This window comes from Rhamphochromis longiceps, linkage group LG13 (assembly GCF_057381845.1).
Source record: "Rhamphochromis longiceps isolate RC_006_pf linkage group LG13, R_longiceps_female_GT1.1, whole genome shotgun sequence".
NCBI classification, from domain to species: Eukaryota; Metazoa; Chordata; class Actinopteri; order Cichliformes; family Cichlidae; genus Rhamphochromis; species Rhamphochromis longiceps.
The window spans coordinates 25,995,951-26,010,239 of NC_140569.1; the positions used below are offsets into that span (position 1 = coordinate 25,995,951).

The window sequence follows — 14,289 nt, forward strand, 5'->3', positions numbered from 1 at the left end:
ATACACGGGCATTTGAAATTGCAGTGCTCCCACGGACCTCAGACTTACACTTAAACAAACATAAAAGATAAAAATTAAAATCTTATGTACATAAGGTTTGCTCCCAACACACATAGGTGTTTACATCAGCGCTGTAATTTGCACTAATCAACTGAACAACTACTACTGTTATAACTTGCACATTATTTTTTCTCAGTTTATATATACTGACATATTGGAAGTTACATTTACCTTTTGATGCACAGATACAATGCACAATCATTTTGTAAAAATTCTTAATTATTTAAACATCTTCCAGTACCCTGCTCTGTTTGCGCAATAAAACCTGGGTTTTCCACTTTCATCTGTACTTCGATCTTAATAACTGTACAGTACTCTGTTTTTGTATATTGTCCATGATGTAAATATGTGTTTCTGTAAAAAAAATATATATATATATATATTGTGTGTGTTTTTGTAGAGCAGAAGCAGTCAGCTCATTTGAGGGTGAAAACAAACTCAAACAAACTCAACAACCAGACGGTGTTTTTTGCTGCTGTTACAATCAAATTTCCCCTTGTGGGACAATTAAAGGATTTTTCTATTCTGTTCTATTTGTAAAAATGTGCTATATTTCCCTATGAGGTGTGGTATTTTAAATCCTTTTACCACTGTGCTCGAATAAATATAGACCAGCAGAAAGAAAGAGAAAAATGCTGACAGAGGTACTCTGCAGTGGAGAAAGAAGAAACTTGTTGAAACGTTGTTTCTTTTATTTTTCTCCTGTGATCCAGATGGAGGCGGTGATGGACCAACAAACATCAATACTCACATGCTGGCTCACATGGTGATGACAAAAAAAAGAAGGTGTTACAAGCTGTAAAAACGTGATGTGTGAGTATATATGAGGAGAAAGAGCGTAAAAAGACTGGGTCCCGCTGTATTACTCAGGCTGCACTACAGCGTCTATTCACAGGCGCGATCCCACTACTGAGCGGCACGGGGGCTTTGACCTGCTCCGTTTCCGACCTGGGCCGGTGCACCCCTCCTTAGGCGACCTGGTGGTCCCGAGCTCCCCCAGGAGCACCATATCGATACCGAACTTAGTGCGGACACCCGATCGGCATAGTCCGCTGCAGCTCAGAGCTCCTGAGCTCAAACGATCCGCCAGCCTCAGCCTCCCGGTAGCTTGGATTACAGGCGCGCGCCACCGCACCCGGCAAGAGGCGCCCTCGTTTACGCAGACTTTAAGGTTTACACACCTGACGTCATCAGGAAACTGCTGCAGATAGCAGCCAACAGCAGCCGTAAAGGTGCTGCTCAACACACAGTCAACACACAGTTACTCATTTAAAATGTCTAGGTTTTAATAAATACAACCGAATCTTACAACCAAAGTGGTCATCTCATGTAAAAATATATAAAAATTCATTATTGTATATAGTAAATATTAAGTCTAATATATGCCCTAATAAGCTATAGTACTTTTTCCTTTGGGAAGGTACCATGTGTGCAGTCTGCAATTCTGTTGCGGAAAGATGTTGAATCTATTTATTTACTGTAGAAAAATAATTGGTTTCTGTGCATTTGTTTTACCCTGGCAATAAATTAAAGTCGATTACGTTGATTAAGCATCATTAGGCGGAGGGTGGGGGGCGGTTCCCTATTTTTGCTGGGAGTTGGCAACTCTGCTAGTTAGGTATATGTAATTATTGATTAGGTTGTTTGATATTTCCGGTAAGTACTGTTTAAAATACCAGAATAGGGAGGATGGTGTAGGTTTAAGTTTATTAGATTGATACATATATACCAACAGGACAGCGTACATCACTGTCACAACAGCATTTGTTTTCATTCAGAGGCTTTATGGCTTTTCCTATAATTCCTGGTGGGCTGTTCTCTAGTCAAAATGCCCGGGCTGATTTTTTTTTTGTCCCAGTCCAGTCCTGCGTGTTCATCAAAGTCAATCACTGAAAGAAAAAAAAAAGTTCACCGTCTCTTTGAATTTGCAGTGATGGTCATTGCTACTCCCCTCCAGTTGGAGGCGCTGTTGGACCAAGAAACAGCGGTGGTTTTCAATGGAACGAGAGGACAGAGAGACCGTGTTTGACGCTTTTATAAGCTGTAAAAACGTGATGTGTGAGTGTGTGTGCTGTGTGTATATTTCTGTGGAGAGGGGAAAGAGTATAAAAAGACTGGGTCCCGCTGTATTACTCAGGCTGCACTACAGCGTCTATTCACAGGCGCGATCCCACTACTGAGCGGCACGGGGGCTTTGACCTGCTCCGTTTCCGACCTGGGCCGGTGCACCCCTCCTTAGGCGACCTGGTGGTCCCGAGCTCCCCCAGGAGCACCATATCGATACCGAACTTAGTGCGGACACCCGATCGGCATAGTCCGCTGCAGCTCAGAGCTCCTGAGCTCAAACGATCCGCCAGCCTCAGCCTCCCGGTAGCTTGGATTACAGGCGCGCGCCACCGCACCCGGCAAGAGGCGCCCTCGTTTACGCAGACTTTAAGGTTTACACACCTGACGTCATCAGGAAACTGCTGCAGATAGCAGCCAACAGCAGCCGTAAAGGTGCTGCTCAACACACAGTCAACACACAGTTAGGGGAGACCGGGGATAGTTGTAACGTGGGTCAGTTGTAACACTTCCAATTTCTCCAATCAGGGCTAAGTTTCAAATGATGCGACTCATCCTGTGCATGCCCAATTCAGCTCTGCTATCACATGTGAAAAATCAGCACATTTTGTCAAACACAGACAATTTAACACGAAAAAAAGTAATTTGTATGCCAAAAAGTAAGTTTTTCTACTTTATTTCAATTTCTAATAGCATTATCTGCTTTGCAGTTAAACTCATCAAACTTAAATTGTGTTATTTGTATGTCTATGGGGATATATTCTGTGTAGGTCTTTAGTGCTAATGTTTTAGCCGTTGGCTGTAATGTTAGCTAGTTCATGGCTATAGGAGTCTGGGTCAGTTGTAACAGCAACAGTCTGGGTTAGTTGTAACAATGCAAATGTTACAAGTTGCCACACTATTACTTTAACTTATATTAAACAAGTTGGGGCAACGACATCAGCAGAGAGAGGTTCACTGGTCGCATTTGTATATGTGGTTAATGCCATTGGCAACACAATTCCTCCACTGTTTGTGTTCCCACACATACATTATGCAGACCACTGTGTCAGAGATGGACCAGTAGGAAGTACTGGTAGTGGAAATAAATCAGGATGGGTGCAAGAAACAGATTTCCTCATCTTTCTGAAGCACTTTGCAAACCACACCAAGGTAAGCCATGATAAAAAGTAATGGAATTGCGATGCTGGTGAACAACTACATTTTTTCAGCTTCATTGTTATGTTCAAAATTGGTGCAAGAGTTGTAGGTTATAATGCCCACTGAGCCAATGAGGCCAAACTCAAGGAAGACCAATCAAAATTAATGAAATATTCAGTTGCAGAAAATTCCAGAATTTGTCTTTTTTGGGGGGTTGGAATATGTTCAAAAGCTAGATTTCTGCATTCTGTCACACACACACACAGCTACATAAATGGCTCTAAGTGCATTCATGTGTTGAATAAACAAAGATTACATGTTAATATTTTGTTAGTACCCTTATTTCATTGTGTTACATTTCACCCCGGGATATGTTACAACTAACCCAGACTATGGGGTTAATTGTAACATTTCACTCTTTGTGTTTGAGACCATACCATGCAATGGGTAATTGTGCTGCAGAGAAAATAGCTGCACTATTTAATAGCAGAGACATGTAAATACTTTGCATTACATTTTGAATCCACTACCTTAAAAGAGCTTCAATTTACAGACAGAAATGTCAAAAATGTTACAACTATCCCCGGTCTCCCCTACTCATTTAAAATGTCTAGGTTTTAATAAATACAACCGAATCTTACAACCAAAGTGGTCATCTCATGTAAAAATATATAAAAATTCATTATTGTATATAGTAAATATTAAGTCTAATATATGCCCTAATAAGCTATAGTACTTTTTCCTTTGGGAAGGTACCATGTGTGCAGTCTGCAATTCTGTTGCGGAAAGATGTTGAATCTATTTATTTACTGTAGAAAAATAATTGGTTTCTGTGCATTTGTTTTACCCTGGCAATAAATTAAAGTCGATTACGTTGATTAAGCATCATTAGGCGGAGGGTGGGGGGCGGTTCCCTATTTTTGCTGGGAGTTGGCAACTCTGCTAGTTAGGTATATGTAATTATTGATTAGGTTGTTTGATATTTCCGGTAAGTACTGTTTAAAATACCAGAATAGGGAGGATGGTGTAGGTTTAAGTTTATTAGATTGATACATATATACCAACAGGAAAGCACACATCACTGTCACAACAGCATTTGTTTTCATTCAGAGGCTTTATGGCTTTTCCTGTAATTCCTGGTGGGCTGTTCTCTAGTCAAAATGCCCGGGCTGATTTTTTTTTTGTCCCAGTCCAGTCCTGCGTGTTCATCAAAGTCAATCACTGAAAGAAAAAAAAAAAGTTCACCGTCTCTTTGAATTTGCAGTGATGGTCATTGCTACTCCCCTCCAGTTGGAGGCGCTGTTGGACCAAGAAACAGCGGTGGTTTTCAATGGAACGAGAGGACAGAGAGACCGTGTTTGACGCTTTTATAAGCTGTAAAAACGTGATGTGTGAGTGTGTGTGCATTTCTGTGGAGAGGGGAAAGAGTATAAAAAGACTGGGTCCCGCTGTATTACTCAGGCTGCACTACAGCGTCTATTCACAGGCGCGATCCCACTACTGAGCGGCACGGGGGCTTTGACCTGCTCCGTTTCCGACCTGGGCCGGTGCACCCCTCCTTAGGCGACCTGGTGGTCCCGAGCTCCCCCAGGAGCACCATATCGATACCGAACTTAGTGCGGACACCCGATCGGCATAGTCCGCTGCAGCTCAGAGCTCCTGAGCTCAAACGATCCGCCAGCCTCAGCCTCCCGGTAGCTTGGATTACAGGCGCGCGCCACCGCACCCGGCAAGAGGCGCCCTCGTTTACGCAGACTTTAAGGTTTACACACCTGACGTCATCAGGAAACTGCTGCAGATAGCAGCCAACAGCAGCCGTAAAGGTGCTGCTCAACACACAGTCAACACACAGTTACTCATTTAAAATGTCTAGGTTTTAATAAATACAACCGAATCTTACAACCAAAGTGGTCATCTCATGTAAAAATATATAAAAATTCATTATTGTATATAGTAAATATTAAGTCTAATATATGCCCTAATAAGCTATAGTACTTTTTCCTTTGGGAAGGTACCATGTGTGCAGTCTGCAATTCTGTTGCGGAAAGATGTTGAATCTATTTATTTACTGTAGAAAAATAATTGGTTTCTGTGCATTTGTTTTACCCTGGCAATAAATTAAAGTCGATTACGTTGATTAAGCATCATTAGGCGGAGGGTGGGGGGCGGTTCCCTATTTTTGCTGGGAGTTGGCAACTCTGCTAGTTAGGTATATGTAATTATTGATTAGGTTGTTTGATATTTCCGGTAAGTACTGTTTAAAATACCAGAATAGGGAGGATGGTGTAGGTTTAAGTTTATTAGATTGACACATATATACCAACAGGACAGCGTACATCACTGTCACAACAGCATTTGTTTTCATTCAGAGGCTTTATGGCTTTTCCTGTAATTCCTGGTGGGCTGTTCTCTAGTCAAAATGCCCGGGCTGATTTTTTTTTTGTCCCAGTCCAGTCCTGCGTGTTCATCAAAGTCAATCACTGAAAGAAAAAAAAAAGTTCACCGTCTCTTTGAATTTGCAGTGATGGTCATTGCTACTCCCCTCCAGTTGGAGGCGCTGTTGGACCAAGAAACAGCGGTGGTTTTCAATGGAACGAGAGGACAGAGAGACCGTGTTTGACGCTTTTATAAGCTGTAAAAACGTGATGTGTGAGTGTGTGTGCTGTGTGTATATTTCTGTGGAGAGGGGAAAGAGTATAAAAAGACTGGGTCCCGCTGTATTACTCAGGCTGCACTACAGCGTCTATTCACAGGCGCGATCCCACTACTGAGCGGCACGGGGGCTTTGACCTGCTCCGTTTCCGACCTGGGCCGGTGCACCCCTCCTTAGGCGACCTGGTGGTCCCGAGCTCCCCCAGGAGCACCATATCGATACCGAACTTAGTGCGGACACCCGATCGGCATAGTCCGCTGCAGCTCAGAGCTCCTGAGCTCAAACGATCCGCCAGCCTCAGCCTCCCGGTAGCTTGGATTACAGGCGCGCGCCACCGCACCCGGCAAGAGGCGCCCTCGTTTACGCAGACTTTAAGGTTTACACACCTGACGTCATCAGGAAACTGCTGCAGATAGCAGCCAACAGCAGCCGTAAAGGTGCTGCTCAACACACAGTCAACACACAGTTAGGGGAGACCGGGGATAGTTGTAACGTGGGTCAGTTGTAACACTTCCAATTTCTCCAATCAGGGCTAAGTTTCAAATGATGCGACTCATCCTGTGCATGCCCAATTCAGCTCTGCTATCACATGTGAAAAATCAGCACATTTTGTCAAACACAGACAATTTAACACGAAAAAAAGTAATTTGTATGCCAAAAAGTAAGTTTTTCTACTTTATTTCAATTTCTAATAGCATTATCTGCTTTGCAGTTAAACTCATCAAACTTAAATTGTGTTATTTGTATGTCTATGGGGATATATTCTGTGTAGGTCTTTAGTGCTAATGTTTTAGCCGTTGGCTGTAATGTTAGCTAGTTCATGGCTATAGGAGTCTGGGTCAGTTGTAACAGCAACAGTCTGGGTTAGTTGTAACAATGCAAATGTTACAAGTTGCCACACTATTACTTTAACTTATATTAAACAAGTTGGGGCAACGACATCAGCAGAGAGAGGTTCACTGGTCGCATTTGTATATGTGGTTAATGCCATTGGCAACACAATTCCTCCACTGTTTGTGTTCCCACACATACATTATGCAGACCACTGTGTCAGAGATGGACCAGTAGGAAGTACTGGTAGTGGAAATAAATCAGGATGGGTGCAAGAAACAGATTTCCTCATCTTTCTGAAGCACTTTGCAAACCACACCAAGGTAAGCCATGATAAAAAGTAATGGAATTGCGATGCTGGTGAACAACTACATTTTTTCAGCTTCATTGTTATGTTCAAAATTGGTGCAAGAGTTGTAGGTTATAATGCCCACTGAGCCAATGAGGCCAAACTCAAGGAAGACCAATCAAAATTAATGAAATATTCAGTTGCAGAAAATTCCAGAATTTGTCTTTTTTGGGGGGTTGGAATATGTTCAAAAGCTAGATTTCTGCATTCTGTCACACACACACACAGCTACATAAATGGCTCTAAGTGCATTCATGTGTTGAATAAACAAAGATTACATGTTAATATTTTGTTAGTACCCTTATTTCATTGTGTTACATTTCACCCCGGGATATGTTACAACTAACCCAGACTATGGGGTTAATTGTAACATTTCACTCTTTGTGTTTGAGACCATACCATGCAATGGGTAATTGTGCTGCAGAGAAAATAGCTGCACTATTTAATAGCAGAGACATGTAAATACTTTGCATTACATTTTGAATCCACTACCTTAAAAGAGCTTCAATTTACAGACAGAAATGTCAAAAATGTTACAACTATCCCCGGTCTCCCCTACTCATTTAAAATGTCTAGGTTTTAATAAATACAACCGAATCTTACAACCAAAGTGGTCATCTCATGTAAAAATATATAAAAATTCATTATTGTATATAGTAAATATTAAGTCTAATATATGCCCTAATAAGCTATAGTACTTTTTCCTTTGGGAAGGTACCATGTGTGCAGTCTGCAATTCTGTTGCGGAAAGATGTTGAATCTATTTATTTACTGTAGAAAAATAATTGGTTTCTGTGCATTTGTTTTACCCTGGCAATAAATTAAAGTCGATTACGTTGATTAAGCATCATTAGGCGGAGGGTGGGGGGCGGTTCCCTATTTTTGCTGGGAGTTGGCAACTCTGCTAGTTAGGTATATGTAATTATTGATTAGGTTGTTTGATATTTCCGGTAAGTACTGTTTAAAATACCAGAATAGGGAGGATGGTGTAGGTTTAAGTTTATTAGATTGATACATATATACCAACAGGAAAGCACACATCACTGTCACAACAGCATTTGTTTTCATTCAGAGGCTTTATGGCTTTTCCTGTAATTCCTGGTGGGCTGTTCTCTAGTCAAAATGCCCGGGCTGATTTTTTTTTTGTCCCAGTCCAGTCCTGCGTGTTCATCAAAGTCAATCACTGAAAGAAAAAAAAAAAGTTCACCGTCTCTTTGAATTTGCAGTGATGGTCATTGCTACTCCCCTCCAGTTGGAGGCGCTGTTGGACCAAGAAACAGCGGTGGTTTTCAATGGAACGAGAGGACAGAGAGACCGTGTTTGACGCTTTTATAAGCTGTAAAAACGTGATGTGTGAGTGTGTGTGCTGTGTGTATATTTCTGTGGAGAGGGGAAAGAGTATAAAAAGACTGGGTCCCGCTGTATTACTCAGGCTGCACTACAGCGTCTATTCACAGGCGCGATCCCACTACTGAGCGGCACGGGGGCTTTGACCTGCTCCGTTTCCGACCTGGGCCGGTGCACCCCTCCTTAGGCGACCTGGTGGTCCCGAGCTCCCCCAGGAGCACCATATCGATACCGAACTTAGTGCGGACACCCGATCGGCATAGTCCGCTGCAGCTCAGAGCTCCTGAGCTCAAACGATCCGCCAGCCTCAGCCTCCCGGTAGCTTGGATTACAGGCGCGCGCCACCGCACCCGGCAAGAGGCGCCCTCGTTTACGCAGACTTTAAGGTTTACACACCTGACGTCATCAGGAAACTGCTGCAGATAGCAGCCAACAGCAGCCGTAAAGGTGCTGCTCAACACACAGTCAACACACAGTTACTCATTTAAAATGTCTAGGTTTTAATAAATACAACCGAATCTTACAACCAAAGTGGTCATCTCATGTAAAAATATATAAAAATTCATTATTGTATATAGTAAATATTAAGTCTAATATATGCCCTAATAAGCTATAGTACTTTTTCCTTTGGGAAGGTACCATGTGTGCAGTCTGCAATTCTGTTGCGGAAAGATGTTGAATCTATTTATTTACTGTAGAAAAATAATTGGTTTCTGTGCATTTGTTTTACCCTGGCAATAAATTAAAGTCGATTACGTTGATTAAGCATCATTAGGCGGAGGGTGGGGGGCGGTTCCCTATTTTTGCTGGGAGTTGGCAACTCTGCTAGTTAGGTATATGTAATTATTGATTAGGTTGTTTGATATTTCCGGTAAGTACTGTTTAAAATACCAGAATAGGGAGGATGGTGTAGGTTTAAGTTTATTAGATTGACACATATATACCAACAGGACAGCGTACATCACTGTCACAACAGCATTTGTTTTCATTCAGAGGCTTTATGGCTTTTCCTATAATTCCTGGTGGGCTGTTCTCTAGTCAAAATGCCCGGGCTGATTTTTTTTTTGTCCCAGTCCAGTCCTGCGTGTTCATCAAAGTCAATCACTGAAAGAAAAAAAAAAGTTCACCGTCTCTTTGAATTTGCAGTGATGGTCATTGCTACTCCCCTCCAGTTGGAGGCGCTGTTGGACCAAGAAACAGCGGTGGTTTTCAATGGAACGAGAGGACAGAGAGACCGTGTTTGACGCTTTTATAAGCTGTAAAAACGTGATGTGTGAGTGTGTGTGCTGTGTGTATATTTCTGTGGAGAGGGGAAAGAGTATAAAAAGACTGGGTCCCGCTGTATTACTCAGGCTGCACTACAGCGTCTATTCACAGGCGCGATCCCACTACTGAGCGGCACGGGGGCTTTGACCTGCTCCGTTTCCGACCTGGGCCGGTGCACCCCTCCTTAGGCGACCTGGTGGTCCCGAGCTCCCCCAGGAGCACCATATCGATACCGAACTTAGTGCGGACACCCGATCGGCATAGTCCGCTGCAGCTCAGAGCTCCTGAGCTCAAACGATCCGCCAGCCTCAGCCTCCCGGTAGCTTGGATTACAGGCGCGCGCCACCGCACCCGGCAAGAGGCGCCCTCGTTTACGCAGACTTTAAGGTTTACACACCTGACGTCATCAGGAAACTGCTGCAGATAGCAGCCAACAGCAGCCGTAAAGGTGCTGCTCAACACACAGTCAACACACAGTTAGGGGAGACCGGGGATAGTTGTAACGTGGGTCAGTTGTAACACTTCCAATTTCTCCAATCAGGGCTAAGTTTCAAATGATGCGACTCATCCTGTGCATGCCCAATTCAGCTCTGCTATCACATGTGAAAAATCAGCACATTTTGTCAAACACAGACAATTTAACACGAAAAAAAGTAATTTGTATGCCAAAAAGTAAGTTTTTCTACTTTATTTCAATTTCTAATAGCATTATCTGCTTTGCAGTTAAACTCATCAAACTTAAATTGTGTTATTTGTATGTCTATGGGGATATATTCTGTGTAGGTCTTTAGTGCTAATGTTTTAGCCGTTGGCTGTAATGTTAGCTAGTTCATGGCTATAGGAGTCTGGGTCAGTTGTAACAGCAACAGTCTGGGTTAGTTGTAACAATGCAAATGTTACAAGTTGCCACACTATTACTTTAACTTATATTAAACAAGTTGGGGCAACGACATCAGCAGAGAGAGGTTCACTGGTCGCATTTGTATATGTGGTTAATGCCATTGGCAACACAATTCCTCCACTGTTTGTGTTCCCACACATACATTATGCAGACCACTGTGTCAGAGATGGACCAGTAGGAAGTACTGGTAGTGGAAATAAATCAGGATGGGTGCAAGAAACAGATTTCCTCATCTTTCTGAAGCACTTTGCAAACCACACCAAGGTAAGCCATGATAAAAAGTAATGGAATTGCGATGCTGGTGAACAACTACATTTTTTCAGCTTCATTGTTATGTTCAAAATTGGTGCAAGAGTTGTAGGTTATAATGCCCACTGAGCCAATGAGGCCAAACTCAAGGAAGACCAATCAAAATTAATGAAATATTCAGTTGCAGAAAATTCCAGAATTTGTCTTTTTTGGGGGGTTGGAATATGTTCAAAAGCTAGATTTCTGCATTCTGTCACACACACACACAGCTACATAAATGGCTCTAAGTGCATTCATGTGTTGAATAAACAAAGATTACATGTTAATATTTTGTTAGTACCCTTATTTCATTGTGTTACATTTCACCCCGGGATATGTTACAACTAACCCAGACTATGGGGTTAATTGTAACATTTCACTCTTTGTGTTTGAGACCATACCATGCAATGGGTAATTGTGCTGCAGAGAAAATAGCTGCACTATTTAATAGCAGAGACATGTAAATACTTTGCATTACATTTTGAATCCACTACCTTAAAAGAGCTTCAATTTACAGACAGAAATGTCAAAAATGTTACAACTATCCCCGGTCTCCCCTACTCATTTAAAATGTCTAGGTTTTAATAAATACAACCGAATCTTACAACCAAAGTGGTCATCTCATGTAAAAATATATAAAAATTCATTATTGTATATAGTAAATATTAAGTCTAATATATGCCCTAATAAGCTATAGTACTTTTTCCTTTGGGAAGGTACCATGTGTGCAGTCTGCAATTCTGTTGCGGAAAGATGTTGAATCTATTTATTTACTGTAGAAAAATAATTGGTTTCTGTGCATTTGTTTTACCCTGGCAATAAATTAAAGTCGATTACGTTGATTAAGCATCATTAGGCGGAGGGTGGGGGGCGGTTCCCTATTTTTGCTGGGAGTTGGCAACTCTGCTAGTTAGGTATATGTAATTATTGATTAGGTTGTTTGATATTTCCGGTAAGTACTGTTTAAAATACCAGAATAGGGAGGATGGTGTAGGTTTAAGTTTATTAGATTGATACATATATACCAACAGGACAGCACACATCACTGTCACAACAGCATTTGTTTTCATTCAGAGGCTTTATGGCTTTTCCTGTAATTCCTGGTGGGCTGTTCTCTAGTCAAAATGCCCGGGCTGATTTTTTTTTTGTCCCAGTCCAGTCCTGCGTGTTCATCAAAGTCAATCACTGAAAGAAAAAAAAAAGTTCACCGTCTCTTTGAATTTGCAGTGATGGTCATTGCTACTCCCCTCCAGTTGGAGGCGCTGTTGGACCAAGAAACAGCGGTGGTTTTCAATGGAACGAGAGGACAGAGAGACCGTGTTTGACGCTTTTATAAGCTGTAAAAACGTGATGTGTGAGTGTGTGTGCTGTGTGTATATTTCTGTGGAGAGGAGAAAGAGTATAAAAAGACTGGGTCCCGCTGTATTACTCAGGCTGCACTACAGCGTCTATTCACAGGCGCGATCCCACTACTGAGCGGCACGGGGGCTTTGACCTGCTCCGTTTCCGACCTGGGCCGGTGCACCCCTCCTTAGGCGACCTGGTGGTCCCGAGCTCCCCCAGGAGCACCATATCGATACCGAACTTAGTGCGGACACCCGATCGGCATAGTCCGCTGCAGCTCAGAGCTCCTGAGCTCAAACGATCCGCCAGCCTCAGCCTCCCGGTAGCTTGGATTACAGGCGCGCGCCACCGCACCCGGCAAGAGGCGCCCTCGTTTACGCAGACTTTAAGGTTTACACACCTGACGTCATCAGGAAACTGCTGCAGATAGCAGCCAACAGCAGCCGTAAAGGTGCTGCTCAACACACAGTCAACACACAGTTAGGGGAGACCGGGGATAGTTGTAACGTGGGTCAGTTGTAACACTTCCAATTTCTCCAATCAGGGCTAAGTTTCAAATGATGCGACTCATCCTGTGCATGCCCAATTCAGCTCTGCTATCACATGTGAAAAATCAGCACATTTTGTCAAACACAGACAATTTAACACGAAAAAAAGTAATTTGTATGCCAAAAAGTAAGTTTTTCTACTTTATTTCAATTTCTAATAGCATTATCTGCTTTGCAGTTAAACTCATCAAACTTAAATTGTGTTATTTGTATGTCTATGGGGATATATTCTGTGTAGGTCTTTAGTGCTAATGTTTTAGCCGTTGGCTGTAATGTTAGCTAGTTCATGGCTATAGGAGTCTGGGTCAGTTGTAACAGCAACAGTCTGGGTTAGTTGTAACAATGCAAATGTTACAAGTTGCCACACTATTACTTTAACTTATATTAAACAAGTTGGGGCAACGACATCAGCAGAGAGAGGTTCACTGGTCGCATTTGTATATGTGGTTAATGCCATTGGCAACACAATTCCTCCACTGTTTGTGTTCCCACACATACATTATGCAGACCACTGTGTCAGAGATGGACCAGTAGGAAGTACTGGTAGTGGAAATAAATCAGGATGGGTGCAAGAAACAGATTTCCTCATCTTTCTGAAGCACTTTGCAAACCACACCAAGGTAAGCCATGATAAAAAGTAATGGAATTGCGATGCTGGTGAACAACTACATTTTTTCAGCTTCATTGTTATGTTCAAAATTGGTGCAAGAGTTGTAGGTTATAATGCCCACTGAGCCAATGAGGCCAAACTCAAGGAAGACCAATCAAAATTAATGAAATATTCAGTTGCAGAAAATTCCAGAATTTGTCTTTTTTGGGGGGTTGGAATATGTTCAAAAGCTAGATTTCTGCATTCTGTCACACACACACACAGCTACATAAATGGCTCTAAGTGCATTCATGTGTTGAATAAACAAAGATTACATGTTAATATTTTGTTAGTACCCTTATTTCATTGTGTTACATTTCACCCCGGGATATGTTACAACTAACCCAGACTATGGGGTTAATTGTAACATTTCACTCTTTGTGTTTGAGACCATACCATGCAATGGGCAATTGTGCTGCAGAGAAAATAGCTGCACTATTTAATAGCAGAGACATGTAAATACTTTGCATTACATTTTGAATCCACTACCTTAAAAGAGCTTCAATTTACAGACAGAAATGTCAAAAATGTTACAACTATCCCCGGTCTCCCCTACTCATTTAAAATGTCTAGGTTTTAATAAATACAACCGAATCTTACAACCAAAGTGGTCATCTCATGTAAAAATATATAAAAATTCATTATTGTATATAGTAAATATTAAGTCTAATATATGCCCTAATAAGCTATAGTACTTTTTCCTTTGGGAAGGTACCATGTGTGCAGTCTGCAATTCTGTTGCGGAAAGATGTTGAATCTATTTATTTACTGTAGAAAAATAATTGGTTTCTGTGCATTTGTTTTACCCTGGCAATAAATTAAAGTCGATTACGTTGATTAAGCATCATT

General features: G+C 41.9%; 7 non-coding genes across 7 annotated transcripts; all 7 read right to left on the bottom strand.

Moving 5' to 3' along the window:
- Window positions 1-901: 901 nt before the first annotated feature.
- LOC146655944 (signal recognition particle RNA) lies at window positions 902-1,200 on the bottom strand. The gene has a single exon (XR_014914473.1).
- A 968-nt stretch (window positions 1,201-2,168) lies between these two features.
- LOC146655945 (signal recognition particle RNA) lies at window positions 2,169-2,467 on the bottom strand. The gene has a single exon (XR_014914474.1).
- A 2,229-nt stretch (window positions 2,468-4,696) lies between these two features.
- On the bottom strand, window positions 4,697-4,995 carry LOC146655946 (signal recognition particle RNA). The gene has a single exon (XR_014914475.1).
- Window positions 4,996-5,963: 968 nt separating this feature from the next.
- LOC146655947 (signal recognition particle RNA) lies at window positions 5,964-6,262 on the bottom strand. The gene has a single exon (XR_014914476.1).
- Window positions 6,263-8,500: 2,238 nt separating this feature from the next.
- On the bottom strand, window positions 8,501-8,799 carry LOC146655948 (signal recognition particle RNA). The gene has a single exon (XR_014914477.1).
- Window positions 8,800-9,767: 968 nt separating this feature from the next.
- Window positions 9,768-10,066, bottom strand: LOC146655949 (signal recognition particle RNA). Its single transcript, XR_014914479.1, has one exon.
- Window positions 10,067-12,303: 2,237 nt separating this feature from the next.
- LOC146655950 (signal recognition particle RNA) lies at window positions 12,304-12,602 on the bottom strand. Its single transcript, XR_014914480.1, has one exon.
- Window positions 12,603-14,289: the final 1,687 nt, after the last annotated feature.